A 15,660-nucleotide genomic window follows, 5' to 3' on the forward strand; every position below is an offset into this window, starting at 1 on the left:
AATATCTTTCTTTTTTTTCTTTTCACCATGGCCTTACATGAAATAGGACATGCCACGTGTGTTGTGTTGTGTTGTGTCTGTAGATTTGATGTCAGTAATATCTGGTGTATCAGCATTTTGTTTACTGAAACAGAGAGATTCAGTAAATAGATGTCATTACACACTGCGCTAGAAGATAACACAATTTTTTTTTAAATCACAGCAAAGGAGCTCTTGGCGTCTGATAACAAGTAAATATAAACCATTAAAGAATGTTTTCCTTCCACAAACAGGCGTCAAATTTGCCAGTCATTCTATGTATAGTGTGATAGGACAAAGCACTCCTGAGATGCTCAAGTACCAGATTAACAGGAAAGGCCAACAAATGTTCGTTCATCTCAGTGTAAGTATTTGTTGATACCGGTATGTTGTTCTAATCATTATATTGTACGCCGATGTGCTACGTTCTTTGACGTACTCCGACAGCAACATGTTTTGAACCCTAAATTCACATTTATTTACAGCAACAGCTCTCGCATGACCCAAATTGCGTTCAAGCTGTTGTTAACAGCAACATACAAAAAGCTACGCTAATAATAATCAATCAAAAGTGGCCGGGTCGGGCGGACGTTATTATTATACCGTAATAAACGAGCAATGCGCTTTAAATGAGGCTGATATTGTTGTCGTCGACGACGCTGATAACAAGGCCGATGACATCATTGAGTGCGCTAATGGGTGAGCAGTGCAGGGAGTCTGTGCTGTGTTTGTTGTTTACATATTGGCTGTATTGAGAGAGAGGGGGGGCGGCTTATTGACCTTAGATGTGTGAGAGAATGGCATGTCCTAAGTGGCAGCTTGATGTTCCATTAAATGATCGATGTAGTTTAACAGACTTTTTGGATAAATGCTTCTGGACTACAAAAGGTCAGTATTTGTTAGTTCATTGGCAGAGTGATTAATCAATCAATATTGCCTCAATGTGTGTGTGCGTGCGTGAGAGAGAGAGAGAGAGAGAGAGGGAGAGGGAGAGTGTGTGTTTGTGTGTGTGTCCCTAATTCTACGTATGTGTGCATGTGCGTGCGTGTGTGTGTGTGCTTGTGTGCGTGTGTACGTGTCCATCAATTTGTGGTCTGTGTTGGGCGGGGGCGGAGGGGCATAGGGGGGGGGGATGTACTGGTCTGCAGCATGTGTGTGGTCTGTTGTTTTCAGTTTGTTTGTCAGTGTATATAGGTTGACGTATTATACACAGTGGAAATACGATACACACATACTGTACTGCAGCCAGCACATATGGATGCATATATTGATACAGTATATACCATACATATAGGCCTACATGTACCCTTGTGCCCTTTGTGTGTGTGTGTGTATGTGAGTGATTCTCTAATTCGCCTACACTTTTAAGTCCGTGGATTTTATTTGGCATTTCCACTAACTATTAACTGCATCCAATGATGTTTTGGACATTAGAAAACATTTATCTTTCATATAATACAGAAAGTGTAGACAAAGCATTATTTCCCTCAGCAAGAATGAATATTTAATACTGGTTTTGGTCGTTTTCATGCCGTCCTGTTTTCCAAATGTCAGATTCAGTCTTCATATTAGCATGTAAAGAAACTTGTTTTGCCCAAGACGATTGCAAATGTTGATTCACAGTAATCATCACAATATGACAAAACTGTCAGAAAGACCACTGTCCTTTCCATTATACATGAAATTTGCCATTTTGTGTGTGTCCACGAAAACTGTGTTAACCGTGTCACGGTCTGAAACCTCCTCCATAAATCAGTAATGGTTTGGTCTTAGGCCATACGAATAACATCACGTGATGTCATAACCTCTTTGGCAGGATACGGGAAGACTTTTTGGTAAATTTTGAGCTCCATCCTTCCATAATTTAATCCATTCTTTTTCATGTTCTCATAGCGGGAAAATTGCCTGTCAACTGTGTTATCAACATATTCATAAGAATCTGAATTAGAAATCACATGTAGAAAAACACAGATAAAGCTTACAGATACATGAATTGATTAAGGTGTTGTGGTGGAACTTCTGAGGTCCTCAGTTAGCACAACACCATAAAAATGGCTGAAATGTCAACGGTGTTACCGTCAATGGTGTTACAATTAAGTATGACAGTCAGGGTTGCCAGATGAGGCTGATGATTTCCAGCCCAAAAAATGATCAAAATCCGCCCTAAAAACCCGCCCAATTCTATTGATTTATATGGCAGTGGGAAGGTTTTTCTGATAGATGCCATTTTTACCCGCACACGGCCATCTTAAGCAGCCCAATTGGGCAGGAACCAGCCCAATCTGGCAACACTGATGACAGTTGAGGAGGAGTATGTTTTTGCCAATTTATATCCATATTGACAGACAAACAAACAAAATAATTTGTGTTCTAGGGAGATGGGTTTGTCTGCTCTGTTTTTTCCTCCTCTTTTTCACTTCTAAAAAAGTGCCGACTTGTTCCCCTGCACTTTTGACCGTAACACAGTTGAGTAACACGGTTGACTGTTTTGAAAGTGTTTTTGCGCTATTGATCCCTTATGTGTTGGAAAAATCCTATGAACATACACTAGGGATTATCTCTGGAGAAGGAAGTCTTGTGTAAGGAGGGTGACTATATTCAAATCAGACGTTACAGGGATTTATGATGAAAAATGTGTCAGTCTGTATCACAGTGACTCATAAAATTCTACTTATGAAGCTCAACAATCACATTTTCTATATCAGTTGCACAGATTAATGACAACATTACTGCTAAGGGACATAAGCACTTTCAAACATATATTGTTTCAACTTTGTAGTATTTTTATATATGTTTGAAATGACATAGTATTTGTCCATAACACTGTTGAAAAAATAATTAAGCAAATGTTCGCTTTCATTAGAGTATTTATCAAATGATTTAAGATTAAGCTTGGCAATTTGTTTGTTTGGAAACTTAAATATATACACTATGTAAACATCTAGGTCATTTAGTTGAAAAAAAATACTGATAATTGACATTTTGCTTTTGCCAAAAGCGTAGGGGAATCGTAGAATCACTCATGTGTGTGTGCGTGCTTGTGTGTTTGTGTTTGCATGTGAGTGCATCTGTGTGTACATGTTTGAATGCTAATGCATGTCTGTGGTCATTCTTGTGTCCACATATACTAAGTGTGTGTGTGTGCGTGTGTGTGCGTGTGCCTGCATGCCTGCCTCCCTGCCTGCGTGCATGCTTGCGTGCGCGTGTGTGTTTGTGTGTGAGTACATTTGGGAATACTAATGCATGTCTGTGGTCATTTTTGTGTGTGTGTGATTTTGTGTTGCGTGTGTGTGAGCACACTCTTGTGAGTTTCGTGTGTGTGCGCGCGTGCGTGTGTGTGTGTGTGTGTGTGTGTGTGTGTCTGTGTGTGTGTCTGTGTGTGTGTGTGTGTGTGATAATGCTCACGAGCACACGCTTGTGTGCAATGGCGGTGGCGAGCAAACGAGTGGGAGAGCGAGCTGTGTGTGTGTGTGTGTGTGTGTGTGTGTGTGTGTGTGTGTGTGTGTGTGTGTGTGTGTGTGTGTGTGTGTGTGGTGTGTGTGTGTGTGCGTGCGTGCGTGCGTGCGTGCGTGCACGCGTGTGTGTGTGTGTTACTGTCCAACGAGTGGGAGAGCGAGATGTGTGTGTGTGTGTGTGTGTGAGTGTGTGCGTGCGTGCGTGCGTGTGCGTGTGAGTGTGTGTGTGTGTGTTAATGCCCAACGAGTGGGAGAGCGAGGGAGTGAGGGAGGATGTTGGACTCTTAAATCTTGAATTAGAGTGGCTGCCTCCCGCCCCTGATATGTTCTCATGAATAAGTCATCTCATGGAGGCCACACAGCTCCATGCAACATTAATTCCTCCCCTCCCCTCAACCTCCCTCAACCCACCCCAGACCTCAGCCAAAACCCGTCTTCTCCTTCTTCTCCTTCTCCTTCTCTCTCTCCATCTCTCTCTCCATCCGTCTGTCTGTCTGTCTGTCTGTCTGTCTGTCTGTCTCTCTCTCTCTCTCTCTCTCTCTCTCTCTCTCTCTCTCTCTCTCTCTCTCTCTCTCTCTCTCTCTCTCTGTCTCTTTCTCTCTTTCTCTCTGTCTCTCTATCTATCTCTCTATCTCTCTATCTCACTCTCTCACATACACACACACACACACACACACACACACACACACACACACACACACACACACACACACACACACACACACACACAGACTACAATTCATCCCACCATCCAACCATGCACCCCTTCACTCTCCTCTCTCTCTTCCTCGTGTTTGTGTGTGTATGTGTGTGTGTGTGTGTGTGTGTGTGTGTGTGTGTGTGTGTGTGTGTGTGTGTGTGTGTGTGTGTGTGTGTGTGTTCGTGTGTGTGACTGTCCGCAGTGCTGTTTACAGAAAGTCACACTCATCCCTCCATAGGGAGGCTGTTTCCGGAAGAAGCAGGAAAGAGCAGCATCATTTGTACTGTAATATTTTCGTTATGCATATAGTCTAATATCTGGCATGTAGCTGGAGTTGGAGCTGGAGCTTGACCTGGGCAGGGCTGCAGTACAGTAGGGCCTGCATGCTGATGCCAAGCTATTGGTGATTGACATTTTTAGATGCGTCTTAGCATCTCTATAAGAGGGTATGTCCGTCCGTCAGTCTGTCTGTCTGTCTGTCTGTCTGTCTGTCTGTCTGTCTGTCTGTCGGTCCGTCTGAAACGCATTCTCTAAATTGTAATCCCCTCCTGTGTCCACAAGGCAGCAGTGCATAGACGGACGCATCTTTGTCCGCCTGTCGGACTTGTTTGTGTAAGGTGTCATAGGCCGCAGAATGGATTTGAACAAGGGGAAGCCACAATCACAAATGGGTGTCTCTGCCACACACATTTGTTGTTAAAAAATGTTCACTTTCCGATTTTGGAAAATATATGTTTCAAAAAGGCTTGGGTTGGGTTTTGCCAGGAGGCAGACTGTGGCACTGTGGTGACATGCGGTTTCATGATTTGACGAAAAACGTTCTTTGTGTCATTAGCGCAGGTGATGCAATCATAAGCACAGTGATGGGAAGGCCTGTTTGAAACCCCCTAACTATCATTTAGCCAGGCCCACCCAATAGGAAGGCACTGTACGTTTCATTGATTCTTTTAGCCATTCAAAAAAATATCTAATCCAACCTCAAATTAAAGGCCTACCGATGTCATTATTTTTAGTTACATCCCTGGACAACATATGGGAAGATTTATGGGTATGTCACTAAAAGAGTGTGTTTTGTTGTATAGAAGGACTACACACCTGTGCCCCTTCACCTTACCCATGTCATTTAACCAAAATGGTTAAGATAGGGATGGGCAACTTTCTTGATAAAGAGGGCCAACATTTTTCATTGCCACCATCAGAGGGCCACATGACCATGCATTTCAACTACGAGAGAAGTTACAAAATGATATATTTGTTTTTGTATATTTATACCCGAATATTCATTAAACCATGGCATTTCAACATGATGTCTTTGATGGACAACCAAATGTTCCGTTTTAAAGAAAGAACAAAATACTCATATTTACTGTAATGCTGGCACAAAATTAATCTGTGTATCTACGGGCCACACTGAGTGAGGAGGCGGGCCGCATGTGGCCCCTGGGCCTCCAGTTGCCCATCCCTGCTATAGGGCCTCAAAAGCCTTTTGAATGAATCCTGGCCCAGGCACAGCATGCTGTCTGACATTTCAGCAGTTACTATTGAAGCAAAGTGAACAACATCGAAAAAAAAGTTGAGCCTGGCCAGCAAAATGTGTCGAAACGTCTGCCGAGCTGCCGGCGTGCTTGGATTAGCAAAGTCATCTTCAGTCTCCCCAAACAAGTGTTCATTTTAGCCCCGTGTGGAAGTGCACATTATTTTGCCGGTAACAAGATAGCTGTCTCCATTGTCTGTGACTGGCTTATCTTGCCAGCCATTTTAATGGGGCCCAGTACAGGCAGTGAAGGTCTCATTCTCCAAAGTGACTGCAATGAGTTGAGTGATTTGCTTTATGTCAGACTGTGTACACACAGGGACGTCTTTACCTGGAAAATGCCTAGATACAGTTTCCTGCTATTATTTTTTTAGTGGTCCAGATATAGAATAGAACTAGGTGGCAGTCTCTTCACGGAAATGGGGACATGATTTCTATACATTAACAGCAAAGGTAAGAAAAAGAAGGCATCCTATACTCAGTACAGTATGTAGCCAGTGGTGTAGTCTACTTTTTTGAGGTGGGTATACTGTATACTTTAGCATTTTTTGAGGTGGGTATACTTTATATATTTGAGCTATTCTAAATAATGGATCAATCAGTTTTAGGTGGGTATACTGAAATCTCAGAAATGTTCAGGTGGGTATACTGCGTATACCTGCTTTCTACTATGTTGTAAATCTATGCAGTAGATTGATTGTTAATTCGGACAAGGATAGGTACAATGTGCTTTAGAGACTGTGTGGTGATAGGTACAATGTGCTTTAGTACATGATTGATATTGGTTGATTACAGGATTGCCACACAAACACAGTTTTTGTTTCTTAATATATCAAATTAATAGAAGTAATATTTACACTATAGTGTGTATTGGCTGACTTAGAACTGGAATTAGTGTTCTGGACTTAGAGTTGGAATTTACATGATATATTCCAAAGTACATCATTCTAGGTCAATTGTGAACTTCAAGCGAGGCAAACAACTCTGTACTCAAGCCCTCCCTTAATGTACTGTTTATATATAGTGAGATACTCCCTTACAGTACATTTGATTGGAGGTAACTTATCACACATTGAAAGCAGAAGAATAATACGTAGCCTGTATTATACTGCAACCATGATAAGGTGCCATAATGTGTATTATTAGGACTGCTGCAGGTAATTAGAATAACGTAGCCAGCCCTATCCAGCCCCAAGCCTTCCATGTCCTATAAAACCTATAGTGTAACCACACTGAAACAGTGCACGCCTTGAGAGTTTGTGTACATGTTTGTGGTGCTGCTCATTTGGAATTGTTGACACAATTTTCTCCTACAATATTTCTTAGCGCACAATTAGGGCCCTTCCCAGCAGCGCGGCGAGCTGTGTGGTTTTACACACTCATTAACGCCTTCAAACAAAGCAAAGCTACCCCCCCCCCACACACACACACACACACACACACACACACTCACACACACACACACACACTTCCCATACCTTGTACACACGTTAAAACACAGCACACACACAGTGGGTACCCCTCTGTGCTGAGATTACTCATTAAGCACGCAAAACTGCTTCACTGGTTATCATTAAACTGAATTGAGGTTTTCTTTTTTTGTTGATTGGACTCAGCCACTCTCTGCGCCGCTGCCAACGGCTTTGCAGCCGGGCCCTGACTGTTGGTGGTGACTGTGGCGGCTGGCGAACGCTTTCAGGCGTGCTGAACCAAAGACATACTAATAAACTGCATAATTAAAGAAAATTAAGTGTTGCATGTAGAGCTGGGAAATGGCAACTTGTCAAGGCCCGTTTGTTCATTAGCAAATTGTTCTCCCCACAGACAAGTCTTGCGGCACAGAGAGAGAGAATAAAGGGGGGTTGTTGTTACTGGTGGTGTTGTTCCCAGGGCAGACAATGGGTGGCAGCAGAGTGCCATAGCATTTCAGCTGAGGGAGACCCAGTTTACACACATCTTTACCATAAAACACAATACAAGGTGATTTTCGAGCGCATTTCAAAATTTTTTCTCAGATGTGTCTGTGTTGCTAAATGCAGCATGCCTGTATTTTCTTCACAATAAGGAGAACAAGTTTATGCAGCTTTACCAGTCGATATAGCCTTGTGATCAGTTGTGCCTTCTTCGGGTCTTTTCAGATGTACACCATTACACATAAGAAGTACAATATGGTGAAAAGCTTTTATGGTATTGCAGGAAGAATTGTATGTCTTTGAATGAGACTTTCTTTGTGGAATCATTGTGTGGAAGCACAAGTAATACAAGCTTCTGCTGAATATACATTTGTGTGACTGCTGCATGCATTTTGCAACAGCACGGCTAATGGAATATACCACTTGGGCATTGGTCATAATTCCTTACAGTACCTCTATGTGTGACGTCAGTTTTGGAGAGGTAGAATAAGATGATGCCGGGGAAAAGATACAAAGGAGTGTGTGTACGGGTGCCTGTGTTCATTGGGAAATGTGTGTGTTAGTGTGTGCGTGTGTGCATATGTGTGTGTGTGTGTGTGTGTGTGTGTGTGTGTGTGTGTGTGTGTGTGTGTGTGTGTGTGTGTGTGTGTGTGTGTGTGTGTGTGTGTGTGTGTGTGTGTGTGTTTGTACATGCATTTTCTTTTTCTTTTTTGCGTGTATCTATGTTCTATATGTACAACTGAAAGATCTCAGAAATGGTGTGTACTGTGAAACCAGCCGTGGTGCAGTGTAGGCTGCATTTTACATTTGAAACGGTTCAAGCATGGAATGTCAGGAATAGCAGGATTTCTTGCTTTCTGCCATGTATGTATGTACATACAGTGTATTAGAGGGACACTGAGAGCTCTTCTTTCCTGTACTGAATATTGTGTCCTCGGCCCCAGTGTGCAAGCCGTTCTGCGTGCGGGTTTGCAGATGGGTTTGCATGCATGCGTGCCTGTGTGTGCATCTTCATCAGTCTGCAGTCTTCCTTTCTTCCACACTAATGCAACCTATCCCCGTATGCTCTGGCCTACCTCAAAGGGTTTTTATGGCTCCGCAGATCCAGTGGCCGGCTCACTCAGGCTGACACGCCACAATTGATGTTGTCATTTTATACATGTCCGTCTGGTGTTTTATCGGTCCCCCTGCTTTTTTCCGATGCTCAGTTCTCTCTTCTCTTTGATTGTCATGCACACACAGTCCATTACCACTTCCTCCACGACCAGCATGCACTGGAGCGGGTGACGGACGATGGCATTTCAACGTTGTTTGCTTTTTTTGGGTTGTTTGTTGCTTGGCAGGCCATGCATGCATATGCTGCACCTTAACTCGTTAACACAATTTTATACAATTTGATACAATATTATAAATTTGCTGTTACCAGAGTGACAATGGCCAAGTTGTAGTGCATTAACACAGGCCCTGTGTTGTGTCATAGTAGTGTAGTACTATGGTAGTGAACTTCTCAATGACTATTACAGCGATCTGCTGGTGGAACGGCATGCATTATGGGGTTACCTGTACGGCTTCTGTCACCGAAATGTTTACCGCTAATTCACACAAATGGATAAATGTGTGCAATGTTTTCTGTATCTGTGTGTGTTTCGGTTGCTGTGGAAAAAAAGTGTTCATTCCGCAGACGTCGTCGGTCAAAAGACAAAGGCAGGAGGACTGTTCAGATGTGGAGGTCCATTTGGGCAGCAACCACAAATAATTAAGCAGCAGAGGTTGTGGGCAAACAGTCATGGCCTGAAAGCGATACCGCTCGCTCCAACTTAAATGTCATATTAATGACTGAACACAAAGATTCAGCCTTGTCTTGTTGGGTGTGGTGTTTCGTCTTTGTGAGTCTCTCCTGTCCCGGCTGTGGGCACTGTGTGTGTGTGTGTGTGTGTGTGTGTGTGTGTGTGTGTGTGTGTGTGTGTGTGCGGGCATGCGTGTGTGCGTGTGCGAGTTTGGGTGTGTGTGCGAGTGTCTGTTTGAAAGGTGTAATCTATATACACCTCATTACACGTCGGCTCGTTCGTCATCTTGCCAAGGAGCTATTAATCATCAGAAAGGCCCCTGTCAAAATACAAATACAGTGGACACTGTTTAAAGGCAGCGCTTATTTAGCCGCCTTTGTCAAGGGTAATCGCTCTGCCATATCAGCTTCAAAAGGTCGCTCAGTTCCCACTTCCGCTTGTTGTTGCACGGAGGGAGGTTAGATTGTGGAGAGTACAATATTACCTGTTTTGGGTCACCGATTGCCAAACCAGGGGTACATTTCTCGAAACCATAGTTGCTAACTATGTTATCTATTTTGTTGTTTAATGCAATTTTCCATTGACAACTACCCAAGTTGCTAACCGGCTAACAACTACACTTTCGAGAAACTCCCCCCAATGCAATCCGGTATATGGTCAGAGATGACGAAAGGAAATTTCGACGAAAGCCTCATTCCAGAAAGTGTTCTCTAGATTGTCACTGCAGATTGCTATGCGTCAAGTCTGATTGTGACATGTGAGAAAAAAGACAACTTCTGTTGAATTTTACTCATGTATAATACATTACTCACGGCTTAAACATTTAACACGCTATTTTATCATGGGCCGTGGCATGATGGTGATGAAACAGACTGACTGACGGGAGAAAGATGAGAGCACCAGCATGGAAAAACTGAACAATCCTAGCACATGTTTCGAGCTCAAGTATGATGAATGAACAGAGTTGGAGGATAACATTAAAGACCTGCACGGGCCACCTCTCCTACCTCGCCTGTGTTGGGAGTAGAGTTTGAATACCGGCAGATAATTCATATTGATAAGCTTGAAGTCCCCCATTACACAATGTGACTGACTAGTCTTGTAGCACGCACATGCACGCACACACATATACAGTACACACACAAATACAGTACACACACGCACACACACACACACACACGCACGCACGCACGCACGCGCACACACACACACACACACACACACACACACACACACACACACACACACACACACACACACACACACACACACACACACACACACAGATATATATATACACAGATATACGTATATACACACACAAATACAGTACACACACACAGACACACGCATGCACGCACACACACCACACACACACACACACTCACACACACACACACACACACACACACACACACACGCACGCACGCACACACACACACACACACACACACACACACACACACACACACACACACACACACACACACACACACACACACTCGGAAGAGAGAGAGAGAGAGAGTGTTAAAGAGAACAGTGAACGCTGTCTTCTATGTCAAGGTGAGATGGACAGCTACAAAACATGATGAAAGACACAGAGGGGGGCCTGCTGAATAAAAAAAGGAAGAAAGGAAGGGACCCCCCCCACACACACACACTCTCTCTCTCTTGTCAACTGGGTGAAGACAAAAAGGGAAAAAGTGCTGTCACTCCATGGAATGTGAGGGATTCAGCCAGAGCACTTACGGCAAGGTCACAGGGAAGAGTTTTGTGGCGTGATGCCTTGCATGAGTACGCCGTGCATGGACAGACCTTTACCTCAACCCCGCAATCACGCCCAGATCGCCCCCACCCCCCTCACCCTGTGCCCCGCACTGCCCCTGAACCTGGCAATCCCATTTTTATTTGGCACACTTGAAGGTGTCAGCACAGCCCCGTGGACGAGAGAGAGAGAGAGAGATGGATGGAGAGACAGTAGAGAGAGGGAGACAGGCAGGCGCATGGACATACAGAGACAGAGATGGGGAAGAGAGGCCAAGAGAAAGAGAGGACACAGAAACAGACACAAACAGGGGGGTGGGGGGGTGGGTGTACAGCGAGCCTATGGATGGGGGTGCAGATAGATTGCAAAGAATAGGAAAGAGAGATGACAGAAAATAGAAACCTGACTTTGAGTGAAAAAAATTGACAGGACCAGAGCAGATACTGTATAGTAGAAGAGATAAAGAGTCATTGAAAAAAGTCAAAAGTCATTGAGACACTTTTAGTATCTGTGAAACAAAGGCCAAGGAAGGGTTGTTGTGATACTTTTGTCTGTTGTTAGTGCACTAACAGCCAAGTGATTTGCCCCTTTGGAATAAAATTCTTAATTGAATTTCAGTGTCTTTGACCGCACCTGTTAGAATTGTGTAGCCTACTTTCTGTGCCTGTGATTAAGCAAAGAGGACAGGGCTCGATATGACACAGACTCTTTTTTTGTACCTTTTCCTAGTTGTACCCAGTAGTTGTCACTCTCAAATACATTTTTTCTTTGCCATCATTAACCCCTTTTTGCGCAAAGGCAATGTTATAACCCTACTGTCACCAAAATTGTAATGACCAACTTTTAATCTGTTACTTAAGGCTGTGGTTGATGTCATATCAATATAGTTATGATGTAGTTGAGTCTTTTCACCACAGAGTGAATGGGTCTGCTGTCGGGCCCATCTGCACAAAAAGGCCACTGCCCTGAGAGATAGGGCTCTTCCATTACCTGACATTACATTCACTTATCTGTAAGTTGCTTTTATCCAAAGCAACTTACAGATATTTACAGGGTATTGGTTACAGTCGCTGAAGCAGTGTGGGGTTAGGTGCCTTGCTCAAGGGTACTGCAGCCATGGAAGGAGGAAGGGATACGAGTAGGAGTTGAACCTGCAACCCTGGGCTCTATAGTTCAACTCCCTAAGCATTAAGTCTTACACCATGGGCGCCCCATAATGAAAAAGACTCATATCACTGTTGCAATTCTGTCATAACCCAATTTTGTCTTAAACTCAAAGCCCAGTAGAGCAAATAATGCTGAAAATAAATATGCCTTCGGAAATAAATACAAAAAAGAAAAATAGAAAAATAAGAACAGAAATAAATAGATTTCTCTCACTGAAATATCCACCCACCACTGATACATTTTTCTACAAGATGCTGTATTTCTGCCCTCAACCTGTCATCTGGACCACTTTCTCTCAAACAAGAAGTGTACATGAAGGCTAATAAACATTTCATTGCATAAAGTCAAAGGATCGTTTGTGAGGATTTGTTTCGATGCCACCCTGTCTGCTTTTGAAGGCTAGATTAGTAAAATGCAGTGTCTGCATGGCTTTGTTCGTTCAAGAGCACCCATGTCACCTATTACATTTCCACTGTGTGAGCCTACTGCTGTGAAGAAAAAAAACACATGCACACACACACACACACACACACACACACACACACACACACACACACACACACACACACACACACACACACACACACACACACACACACACACACACACCACATGGGTTCAAGCGTTGAGTGCTAAGTGCTGTCAGATTTTACAATAGTTGTGGATGTGGCTGAGAGCTCCGGTGTGGAGAGCATTAGTGAATTGTGTTCATCTGAGGTGAAGTTGAAAAGGCACGTTTTGTTTGTTATCTCCCTCTTCGAAAAAAAAAAGCATGAACATGCAAATGCAGCCAAAGAGAGAATGGTCTTGTACTGTAGCCTGTGCCTTGCAGGCCGGAGTGAGTGAGTAGGATCTTACTGTATGTGTTGGTTGGATGCGTAATACTCCTGAATAAGGAAAGTCTATGTTGCTTAAGAAATCCTCAGACCTGTCTTAACTGCCCTGGTTTTTTCATTGCTCAGCAAGAAAAAAAAATGTTGTAAAGGAAATGCTACAATATTTGTATGGCAATTCCTGTCACCATTGCAGAAATAAGATCTTTTCATGCTTGATATTTCGATTTTGATGCTTTATGGTAGAGTATGAAATATTTGTAGTAGTGTTTTTGCAGAATTCATGCCGCTCATTCACAAATGTTCCCTTTTCACGAATACTTATCAATTTCTAAGCATTCATTATGACTGGAAAAATTACACTTGTCATGCACAAAAAGGTGGATCTTCTCCATGTCCGCCATTTAGAATGTCCAGTAATTCCAAACTGTACTTTGGCTGTACTAGTAAATATTAGTTTATAGCACATATTTGTAAAAATATCAAATTTGGGAATAAGCAGTTGCAGCGAGCAGCATAACTGTAACCCTTACTCTGGCCACAGTCCTACATACTGCTCCTTGTTTAACCCATCAAGAGCATAATCTGTGCTAAACAATTGACAGCATTGACAATTTTGTATATATTTTTTGAGACATTTAGGTCATAGCCTCTTAGTGCAGATGGGGTCGCCGGCGGGCCTATTCACTATTTACTGAAAATATTCAATTACATCATAACATTGCTATGACATTACTGAGAGCCCTACAGTAAGTAACAGATTAAGACATAGCCATTACAGTTTTGGTGACAGTAAGGCTCAGGACCAAGGACTAAGGCTAAGGACAGACATAGGCTCTGCGTTAAGGGGTTAATGGTTTAAATAACTTCTATTCTATTGAAATTCTTGTAGGTTAATACCGGTTTAAGATACCACTTAAGGGTGCCCTGTAAATCTGTTTGTTGTTATTGTCACCTTTTGAACTTTGAACCTTTGAGTGAAGGCTGTTTGTGATCCAGATAGACCTAAGTGTTTGTCATGGACATGTGGGTGGGTGGGGGTATGGATGGGTGGCACTGGGTGGTGCTTGAGGTAGTCTTCCCTGGGCCAACATTCCCTATTCCCCCATCATCACCTTTTGAACTTTGAACCATGGAATGAACACTGTTTGTGATCCGGATAGGCACAAGTGTTTATCAGGGTCAGGTATGGATGTATGGATGGATGGGTGGCACTGTAGTCAAAGCTTGTGAAGGTCTTCCCATTGAAACCCATTCCTATTCCCCCCACCACCAGCACTCCTCACACCCCACCAGACACACCAACACCACAGTGCTCTTAATCTGAACCCCAGAAGAGCCCCACTGGCCAGATTAGAGGGATTTAGCCTGCCAGAGTGCAGTAGAGTGCCACAGAAAGCCCCATGTCCTCTCTCCACTCCTCTCTCTCTCCATCCAAACAAACACCACTCCTACCCTATAGTCTCCCCCACCACCACACCACACCACACCACACCACACACCCTTGCACCCTAGCCCCTCCATCCTCTCGCTCTTTTTTTGAAAGCAGATCCCTTGCTGTGCTCCTGACCCCCAGTCTTGCCGCCTGGATGAGCGCCATATGGGGCGAGAGCCTGCAGGCTCTGGTTCCTCACGGACAGCTGTCCCCCTCACATCCCGACCCTCCTCCAGCCTCCTACCCCTCCCTCCACCCAACACTACCCCAACACCTCCCACCCCACCACCACCACCACCAATCGACCCCTGCTCTCCTCCCTGACTGTATTCCCCCATCCTCTCTCTCTCTCTCTCTCTCGCTCTCTCTCTCTCTCTCTCTCTCTCTCTCTCTCTCTCTCTCTCTCTCTCTCACACACACACACACACACACACACACACACACACAAAAACACACACACACACACACACACACACACACACACACACACACACACACACACAATCACAAAAACACTGCCTCCCATAAACAAAAAAACCCTCACCGCCACACCATCCTCATGCCCTAGCTAGCACCACTCCACTCCACTGTACCTCCATGTGAAGACAAGAGCGTCGCCTCAGCACTGGCTGGGTTAGGGTTAAGTCACTGCGGGTGTGGATTAGCGTGACACGGTTGCCGCAGAGACACAGAGAAGCTGCTTTACTGTGGGGCTGTAGTTGGCTTCTGGGGGGGGGGGCAACACAACAGCAGCGGCAGGGAAAGTGAAAAAAATAGGCCTTCTGGAAAACTAATTGTTTCCTTCGCCGGCAGGGTCATGAAGGCTTAAGGAGGATCAAATGAGCCTAGTATGGTAATTATTGAGTGTATAAGATACGCTCTGCCTTGTCGGGTCAATCCAAGATTATGGTAAAGTTACGGCAGCACTAGCACTCGGAGTGCCTAAACAAATGATCTAGTTAAGAGTCCTGCATACAATTACTGTGCTTAATGTCTGAGGACAGATCCGAAAATACGCTTAAGATATCCAATTTCAAATTTAAAACTTAATCT

The sequence above is a fragment of the Engraulis encrasicolus genome, chromosome 3 (assembly GCF_034702125.1).
Source record: "Engraulis encrasicolus isolate BLACKSEA-1 chromosome 3, IST_EnEncr_1.0, whole genome shotgun sequence".
Classification (NCBI taxonomy): Eukaryota; Metazoa; Chordata; class Actinopteri; order Clupeiformes; family Engraulidae; genus Engraulis; species Engraulis encrasicolus.